At 49.3% G+C, this 9,820-nt stretch overlaps 1 long non-coding RNA gene across 1 annotated transcript; it reads left to right on the top strand.

Moving 5' to 3' along the window:
- The first annotated feature begins 716 nt into the window (after positions 1–716).
- Positions 717–3,432, top strand: LOC142084568 (uncharacterized). The gene is made up of 3 exons (XR_012674393.1): positions 717–864; positions 2,164–2,242; positions 3,349–3,432. It is a non-coding gene; the product is annotated as an uncharacterized LOC142084568 (long non-coding RNA).
- Positions 3,433–9,820: the final 6,388 nt, after the last annotated feature.

Raw genomic sequence — 9,820 nt, 5'->3', positions numbered from 1 at the left:
CCCCCGCCGCGGCGCAGGGGCGGAGCTCGAGGCGGCCCCCGCCGTCACTGCGGTCCCGGCCGCGCCGAGCCATGGCCGGAGCCGCCGGGCCGCGCCGCGGCGCCTGCGGATCGCGTCAGAGGCGGCGGTCGCGCCGGGGCCCGCCCCTCCGCCGCCTCCCTCGGAGGCCTCGGATGGCCCGGGTAGGGCCCGAGTTAACCCGCCGGCGCCGCCGCGGGGGCCCGTTCTCACCGCTTATTTGGTCCAGAGCAGACCGGCCCCTGCGACGCAGCGGGGAGGACGGCTGAGCGGGGAGCCGGCTTCTCGGCTGGCGGTGTAAATTGTTAGTGCCCCCGGGGATCGCCCGCTGCTGCTGCTTAGAAAGGGTCGTCGATGCCCTGTCCCAACAAATACCTGGTTTTAGACACGTAGGTGCATGCAACCAAAACCTAAATAGCTTTAATTAGGCTATACAATAAAGTACTTCGATTTTTTTAAGCATTTAAATAGCTACTTAAACTTCGTCCTAGAACTTCAATATTTCTTTTGTCTGCAATTATAATTTCATATCTGGCAAAAAATACTCAGTATTTTTATTCATATTCAAGTTTCAGAATGCATCAGAAAGGGAAGTAGATATTACCAAAAAAAAAGTTCAGCTTTTTTAGAATCAGGAAGGTCAAACGCAGTATCATCGCTGCAGCTGCCAACATTTTTCTGCAATTTTTTAGGTTTTCTGCAATGTCTCTGTTGAATACAGTGTAGAGGGCTTTCCAGGAGGCATTTAGTTAAACTTTTGTCCTCAACTTTGGAAAAAAACCCACACGCTCTCTGAATGCTGGTGCAGGGTATAGGGAAGGAGAGTATACCTGATGCCGGACACTGGTGAGGAAGTTAATGCTGTCAAGCTTTTCTCTCACTTTTCTGCAGTTATTCATATATTTCTCATATGCTTTTTGCCCCATACAGCTTTACCTGAATTTCAAGTATTTCACATACCAAAATCCCTTTTTTAAAAGTCAGGCTTTTAACATGAAGAAAAAGTGTCACACAGATCTCGGTGCTTGCACAAGTAAAATGAACCCATTTCCAAACAAATTTGCTGGAACATTTTTTCTTCCTGCTTCTGTCAAACTGCCTTCAACAGAAATTACTCATTTTTTCCTTTAATAGGTTACATTCCTTAATTTTAAGTTTGCTTCAGCATTGGGAAAACTTTATTTTGCTCTGTTTGATCATTATGTCACTTATTTATTTGGGAAATGGCTGTTACAATACGCATTTTTTCCAATAATAAAAAAATACATAGCAAAGGTGGACAGATTTCTTCCAGAAAATACGGAATAAGTCCTTTATAGCAGAAAACTCTCAAGCCTTTTTACATTTTTTTAATATACCTGGGAAATTCATAATTTTTGTTGAAGTCACTCTGATGTTTAAGTCACTAATGGAAAAGCAACTGTTCTGTGAGTTATTGAAGCAAGCTTTATAGTCCCTGTTGATGTGGTTTTCCCCAGCCAATTTGTATTCTTTTGGGATTCTGCTCAGGAAAAGCCTCCCCCCAGCCAGAACAATCATACTGCTTTAGCAGCTCCAACTGTAGAAACTTAATTTATTTACTGAGTTCACACAGGAAAGTGTTGCAACTACACTAACAGCTGAAAGTCATCTCATTTCTAGAGTTTCACCAGTGACTAGAAAAATCGGATAACTGCATAAATGGGCTGTTACTTCTTTTGGATACAGGCAAGATATTTCAGGAAGGTTCTTTGTCAACCCTTGTAATTTAGGGAAGCGTGCACCACAACTGAATACTATTTAGGAAAGCAATAAGAAACTTGCATTGCAAAATTAAACAGAACATCTTCATAGAGATACACTAACACAAAGGAATTCAGCAATGAGCTTTATGTCTTTAGCTTTTTTTTTTTTAAAAACTTACCAGTATAAAATGCTCTGGACTTCTGTTTTCTTTACTAGCTTCGATAGTAGTTCATTATTTGCACCTTCAAATCTTAACATTCTCACTGCTGTCACTTCATCTTTTTACCTCAAAGTGTTTATGCCCTTTACAGAATTTCTCTGGTGACTTCTCTTTTATGACCCTTTCTTACAAGTCATCAGCATTTTTAATGTCACTCAGGTTACACTCACGCCTGACCCTATGTCATCCTTCCCTGGCAGATTGATGATAAACAGGGGAAGACATTAAAGTCAAGATACTCAGGAGCAGAGCTGCTAACTTGAAGAAAAATTCAAGCAGGTAGGTAGTTTTATCTATAACTGTAATTTGTTTCTGAATTTTTTGTTGTTGAGGATCTTGGTTTTGTAAAGATGTTTCAAATATTTATCAATTGAAATAAATTATCAAGCCTAAAGTTAGGTAAGCTATTCTCATGGCAGTTGTTGCTGAAAAGATTATTTTTAGTGCTCTTAAAATATTGATGTACATCCATCTCTGTTTTAAGACAGTTGTACAAATTATCCTCAAGTGCCACACCTCTGGGCTATAGGGATCAGAAAGATTTTCTTCCACTTTATACTTGCTTGTGGTCTTCACTGGTTAGTGATCTGAAGTAACATCTATCTAGTTGTCTATTCATTTGCCCCAAACCATATCCAAAACCACTAGAAGTACAGAACTTTCCCCACATGAGACTCAGGAATTTGAGGATTTTTTTTTTCCTTCTGCAACAGGCATTATGGCTTGCAGATTGGAAATACCTGAGCAAATCTCCATTCCTTTCCAGTGTGGCATCCTGAGCTCTCTTTATCTCTGTCAGCAAGCAGACAGGCCAGTGCTACTTCCTAAGGTGAGGTGAGCTAGGAACCAAGGGTGACCACAGCACGGGTAGTATCCTCACCGACAGGGTGCAGTCCTGCAGCAGGGCAGGCAGAGCTGGGTGCTGGGAGCAGCCTCTATCAACAGTCACAGCAAGGGCACAAACCAGGTCCAGGGTCCACCCAAAGAGACAAGTCAGCAACAGCAGAAGATAAGGCCCAAAACAAGACCGGAGACAAGTCTGAGGTTCATCTAGGAGCCAGGTCTAGACAAGAAACAAGGCCAGAGCCAGGACTCAGAACAAACACACCTATAACATAGCTCAGACAAGGAGTGATTGCTTGGCCAGGCCTGAGCTTAAATGGAGCTCCTGCGCCCATGGACCAGGTGTGTGGGTGGAGGCCCCAGGTGAGGCTGGTCAGGGCCATTAGTGCCTGTTGGCACCCTCAGGACCCTGACAGTCCCTACCGTAGTCTGTCAGTGAGGTCTTTAAGGAACAGAAGTATTTGACTCTCTGAAGTCATCGAGTCTGCAAATAGAGTGGTGCCAAATTTCTCTAGCTAAGCAGGCCTCTTCCTTTCTTTCAGGTGCAGGGGAGAGGTGTGCACTTCATGTCCTCCGGTATCACATGGCTTACTGCAAAAGTGGAGTAGACTTGAAGCATCCGAAAATGCCAGGTCAGTGCATGCAAAATTAGCCGTGTTTTCCCAGATGTCGTGTTTACCAGCCAGGCACAGCACAATCATTCTGCACTCATGCACATTCATGCAGTGACGTGAGGGCCAAGATTTCCAATAAAAATGGAAACTGGTCAGGAACATCAGATAGGAAATATTTAGAATAAATGCAATGGGCCTGTATAATGGGCATCAGAAGATGAAATCGTAGTCCCTTCTGGTCTTACTTTATGTAAAATGGTATTAACACTTAAACTATCTGGGTTCAGCATGCTTACAAATGTTAACTTATTTTCAGTGCCAATCAAGCAGGTAGATACTATCTACAGAACCAGGGCCAAGAAAGACTAAATGAGGAAGTCGGTGTCAAAACCACAATTAGAATTCCAGAGTTTCTGCATTAAACTCATGTTCTTCAAGACTTTTCTCTTTCAGATGCTGCCAACTAACAATGCTGTGGGTGATTTATCTGATCATCTGTATTAAAAATACAAAGGCACTAGCAGTGGTTGGCTTGTGTTCAGCTGGGTTCGCAAGCACAGCACCACATCAGTGCAGCATATAGCTTCCTAGGTCATGTCTGGTCTGGGAGCAGGCTGGTCACTTTGTCACACTGGAGTCCGAGCTAATAAATGGGAGGGAGGCTTTGCAAGGTAGATGCTTTAATCCATGCTTTGTAATTGCACAAGGAGCCAGCTCTGATGTCTCGACATCACATTTCCATTATGAGGGAGGCAGGACTAGCCAAGATAGGCCTAGTTAGATCCAATCTTTCCCTTACAAAGCAGCATAGGTGTCTTTGCAGTGTAATTCTTAGAGCTTTTGCTTTGTGGAGGGCTTAACTCAAGTTCAGCATCAGTGACATGTCTAACCTTCCAGAGCCTGAAGCCTACTTCGGAGGTCTGATCCAGATTCTCTGGAGGACTGATTTAGGGCCAACATACTTGGATAGTTCTGTTTCCAGGGTCAGGGCCCTGAGGGCACTAATAGGCCTTAATGGACCTGACCAGCTGCACCCGGGGCCTCCACCCACATCCTCTGCCCATGGGGCCAGGAACTCTATTTAAGCTCAGTCCTGGGTGAGTTGTTTTTTCAAAGTATTGATATGCATTTTGGGCCCTGTTTGGCCACTATGCACCCTGCTCAGTATCTACCTGGATTGTGTCTATCCATGCTTACCTACTGGCTCACCAGACCTGCTTCTGACCTGCAGATTGCCTTTTCGGTTCAACCTCAGACCTGCACCATCACCTGGAAGCTGACTGATTGTCTGGACTCCTGGCTGGATCTGGATGCTACCCCCAGGCCTGTCCTGTTTGCTGTGTGTGGGTACAGTGCGGCTGGGTGCTGGCCAGTGAGGTCCTTGTCCTGCTGGCTGTTACTGTGTGGGGCTCTGTCCCTCAGGGAGCAGCTGCCCCTCACAGCTCCCTGATACTCACCACAGACTCAAATTTTGCTAGAGACGCCTGCAGTGTGGAACTACTTACAGGTTTATGCACTGTATTCTTTGTACTGTGTTGTCCAATTTTATTCATTCTTCAGGTATGTACCAATTCGCATGTTATTCTGGAAAAAAACAGAGGGATGGTAGCACTGTGTCAGACCAAAGGTCCACCAGCTTAAAACTTTACCTCTAGCCGTAGCCAGTAGCACATACACAGGGAAGAAGGCTCGAGTAGCATACAAGGCTATTTTCTCAGCACGCTCTTCCAGCTTCGAGTAATGTATAGCTAAAATAGTACTTTTGTGTTAAGTAGCTTTTGATTTAACTTTCTTCCACTAATTTTGCTCTTAAAAAAACTTAACCTGTAAGTTTTTTTGCATCTACAATGTGCTGTAGCAGTAAGTTCCATGATTTGACAACACATTGCATGAAAAAGTAGCTGTCTTTTGTAGCTTGATAAATTGACTTGATATCCTCTACTTCTGAGAAACAGTGAACGGTCACTCTCTGATAACACTTTCCATGTGCTCTTGTTTTTATAATATATTGGTTGGCACTTCACCCAGATTGCCTTCTTTCCGGGGTGAAAGTAATTCAGCTGCTCCTTGTACTTTTGGTCACCCTTACTACCTTTCTCTGTGGCTTTTTAGGTCCTGCTTTGTGCCTTTTAAGCAGACCTGAACTGCATGTTATATTCAAGATGTAAGCAAATGATAGATCTGGACTAAATAATGATTGGCGTACTCATGTTTCCAGTTCATGTTTCATGTTCTCCCCTCCTTTTGTAATGGTTCCTAACACTCCGCTTGAGCAACACAGAACAGTTTCACAGAAGTATCTGTTGTAGTACCAGGATCTCTATTTTGAATGTTAGTAGGTAATTCAGAGGCCATGATTTCCATGTTCCCCTCCATGTGCTTCACTTTGTGTTTCAGTGAAAGGATTTCATCCACCATTTTGTTGCCTGGCCAATCATTACTGTGAGCTCTCTCTCCAAACACTTAGGCTCAGCTTTAGTTTTGGTAGGCTGAGTATCTTAGTGTTGCCAGGAAAGATTGGCACCTGGTGCTACTTGCTTTCTAGGATATTTATTAGTGTTGAAGAAGACAGATCACAAGCTTATATGTCTGTGGCTTTGAAAATGAACAACTGTTAATTCTTGTTTGTTTTCTAGCTTTTAGCAGAGTTTTTAATGGAGCAGCGATCATACATGTTGGTGTTTAGGTGTTCATATTACCCAGCTTATTCTAACCAATTGTTAGCCCTCCTGCTTGTTTTTCTTCCAAGTTACTAAATTCTTGCTCTGCATTTTGTTCAAGCCTATAACTTCCAACTTACCATGTTCTCAAGAAACACATTCGGCTTATGTGGGGCTCTGTCATTAAGTTCCAGTTCCTTCTACTTTTGCTGTGTGCAGCACTTGGAGAGCAATAGTTCTTTTACTACTTAAATCATCTTTTATCTTACAAAAATAGCTTGTTACCTCTTCTTTTAGTAGGGTAGGTCTTTGGAATGACAGATGACTTGATATCCAGCCCTCTAGAAAAGCAGTCTTTTCAGCGAACTGTCAGATTGAGGAGGAGATGGTATGGTTACACCCAGCAAAGAGCTCGTGTGCATTGCCAACATTACCTGCCACGGAGAGCCGATCAGGGAAATGTTCAGAATTCAGGTGTATGTGTTGTTGGTTTCGCCTTGTTGCATCTGAAATGTGTCTGTGAGCTTGGCTAAAATTCCCACATTATATTCCTTTTCCACTGCAAGGAAATAAAGGGGAGGAGAGAAGAGGATGGAGATACAAATTGGTGATGGGGTACTTACCCACTGGCACTGAACTGCAACAGCAGTAACAATAAGCTGTTAAGATCTGTGCCACTGCTTCTCCTTTCCTGTGTGTCAATTAAAATAGTTAGCAAAACACCGGCCTTTCAAGCATCTTTATAGGAATGGATGTGGACAGTACTGCTCTCTTGTATGCAGTAGAAAAGCCCCTCTGTAGGCTTGCGTTTGAATGGGTTGGTTCACATTTGAAGTGCTTTATACTACAACAGCTAGAGACATCATAATAATGAAGCATTTTAAAAAAAGTACTGCTAGGGTATATTGTTTCATAGATCCCATTTCCAACATCTGTTTTCCAGTCTGAAGAGACGTTAGACTCGGTGGCCTGCTTTCCACTCTGACAAAAGGCTGTAGTGATAATGAGTCGTGTCAGAAGGCTGGACCGACTCTTCCTCTTATTATAACACTTTGCTCACCCGCTTCCCTCTGGGAAGGAGCAGCAAATATCATCAGCGGCTCTTAATGGATGAGGTGGGGGATGGGGAGAGCAAGACTCATTATTTTTTTTCCGCCTTGCGGGAGGGAGAGGGCAGCTCGGCAGCTCTTCCTCTCAGCCAGCATCTCCCCACGCGTCCGGGCGTGTTCGCTCCGCTTATGGGACGGCCGGGCCCGGGTGGACGCCGGCGTTTGGGGGTCCTCCTGGGTGGCACGTGTAAGGAGAAGGGGGTTTGGCTCCCTGGAGGAGCCCTTGCCCGTCACCGCTGACCAGACTTCCCCGCTTCCAGCCTAAAAAAAGGGATGATTTCAGAGGGTGTCACCTCCATTGCTGGTCGGGAGGCATGCGGCGTCAAACCGCAGCCTCCGCAAGTAACGGAATAATTTGCTTTTTCTCTTATTATCGTCATTTTATTTATTTTTTGTTGTTGTTGTTAAATAATCCCCGGCGTTGCCAGCCTGGCACGCCGGCTGCGGCTCTCGGGGGGCAGCCTGGGAGGGACTGCCGCCACCCTCGCAGCTCTTCGCTCTCGCTTATCCCCGCGGCCGTGCCGGGCCAGCCCCGCCGCTGCCGCCCCCGCCGCCGGGTCGCCCCGCAGCGCGGGGGCGTAGGGGGCGGCGAATCCCGCTCCAGCCGCGGGGATCCAGGGCGCGTTTTGCCGCCTGCCGGGAGGGCTCGGTGCGGCGAGCGCCCCGCCGAGCCGCCCCCTCCCCGCTCCCTCCCGGAGGGTCCGGCCAGGGGCGACGCGCGCCGCCGCCGCCGAGAGCACGTTTCGCGGCCCGGGGCTCCCTCTCCCGCGCCTGGGCTCGTCGCGCCATGGGAGCCGCCCGCCCGCGGGGGCCCGGGCCGTGAACCGCGCCTCGCCCCCCTCCGAGCGCGGACCGCCAAGCCATGCCAGCATCGCCCCTTCCTGCGAGCTGCGGGCTGGCCGTGCCGCAGCCCTGGTACGTGTGTGGGACGGGTCCGGGGGGGCGGGGGGGGCGACGGAGACCTATGCTTTCGGACCCCGCTCCTTTTTTTTTTTCCCTTCTCACTCCCCCATTTCTCCCCCCTTCCCCTCTCGCGTAGCCGCTTGGCTCATTGCAAAGTTGAGCTAGGGTGGAGCGGGAAGGGGGAGGCAGGGGCACCCCCGCGGCCGGGCGCGGAGCCCCGCGGGTCGGGCCGTTTCCAGGCGGGGAGGAAGGCGGGCAGGCGGGCGGGCAGGCTGGGGGTTATTCAAATGCAAAACGCAGTTTGTTGGCCGAAAGAGCGAAAAAGTCCGGTCTCCCTGGCTGTGCTGGAGCGTGTTTGCGCTGCAGCGGCCAGAGCCTGCCTGGAAAAACCCGCCAGGCGAGAGAAACTGCCTGCAGCCTCCGCGGACGGCAGGGAACAATTAAAGGGACCCTGCCCGGCAGCCGGGGCCCCCGGCCAGCCGGAAAACCCCCGCCCAGAAAAACAGGCGGGCGAGGGCCGCGCAGCAGCATCACCCGCTGGAGGTGCCGCTGGTGTGCGGGGCCGGGGGGGCATCCCCGGGGGCGGCTCCCCGCCTCCCCCGCCGGAGCAGCCGGGCGCCTCCGGATGGGCGCTGCGGGTCCCCAGCGCTCCCGCTGGGGCCGGGCCCATTGTCTGCAGCCCCGGGGAGGGCTCCTGGGGTTGGGGGGGCACGGCCAGCGGCAGGGCCAGACCACGAGGAGCCGCTGCCTCCCCCCTAGGCGGGCCCTGCCTGCCCCTTCCCTTCCCCCCCACGGGGTCCGCTTGCCTGCACTAAAGGAAGCAGAGCCCGGCGGGGCTGCAGCCCCCGAGGTGCTCCTGGGCGCCCAGTGCCCATCCAGCTGCCCTTGGAGCTGGGGGAGAAGAGGTGGTGGCCTTGTCGTGACTGGAGGTTTGATGCTGGCGGGGATGGTCCCTGCCGGGCTCGCCGTGGAGCTAGGGGAGAAGGATGCGTTTCGCTGAATGGGATGTGTAAGGAAGAAGGACCGGGCGGCCTGCTGGGAGGCAGGACCAGTTAACCTTACAAAGGTACGGCTGCTAATGCCCGAGGAGCGAGCGGTGGAGCGTGCTGGATTTGCAAAGGGACCAGGCACAGCGGTAGTCAAAGGAGTCGCGCCAATCGTGTGCCTAGCCTGTCCTACACCCAGCCCGCCTATCCTGCACCCCAAAGATATTTAAAGAGCGAGGTAGTCCGCATCACTTGCGTCTCGGCCTACTAGCAGCAGCCCAGAGTGGTGAGATGCTACTCCTTTAAGGAGGAGAGGGGAGCGTGCAAGTAAGCACCTAGAGCAGAGCACCAGCACGCCAATGTCAGTGCGCACCCGTGCGTGGGGCGGTGAGAGTCGGCCCCTGTAGACAAGCTGGCCAGGGCAGAGGGACCAGCGTGGATCTGGCCAAAGAGCTCTCTTTCTAAAAGCGTTAAAGCAGTAATGGCAAAACTGGGCAAAGATGCACTTGCAGCGTTAGGTATTTAAATGTGACCGAGCAGACTTTTAGGGCAAAGGTGTCTCTTTAAAATTTAAAGCCAATGGAGAAACCTGTGAAAATAATTCTAAAAATAATCTTCCAAATAGTAGCTCTTCCCAGCTGTGCTCAGTACTATTTTTAAGGTACTCCTGTGGAGAGGCAGAAGGCTGTTCTGTGCAGTAATCACCTTGTTTTCATTAATGTCAGTCAACACAAATTAGGAG

This window comes from Calonectris borealis, chromosome 7 (assembly GCF_964195595.1).
Source record: "Calonectris borealis chromosome 7, bCalBor7.hap1.2, whole genome shotgun sequence".
Classification (NCBI taxonomy): Eukaryota; Metazoa; Chordata; class Aves; order Procellariiformes; family Procellariidae; genus Calonectris; species Calonectris borealis.
The sequence above is the reverse complement of the archived record's forward strand: the minus strand, read 5'-3'. Positions and strand labels throughout refer to the sequence as shown.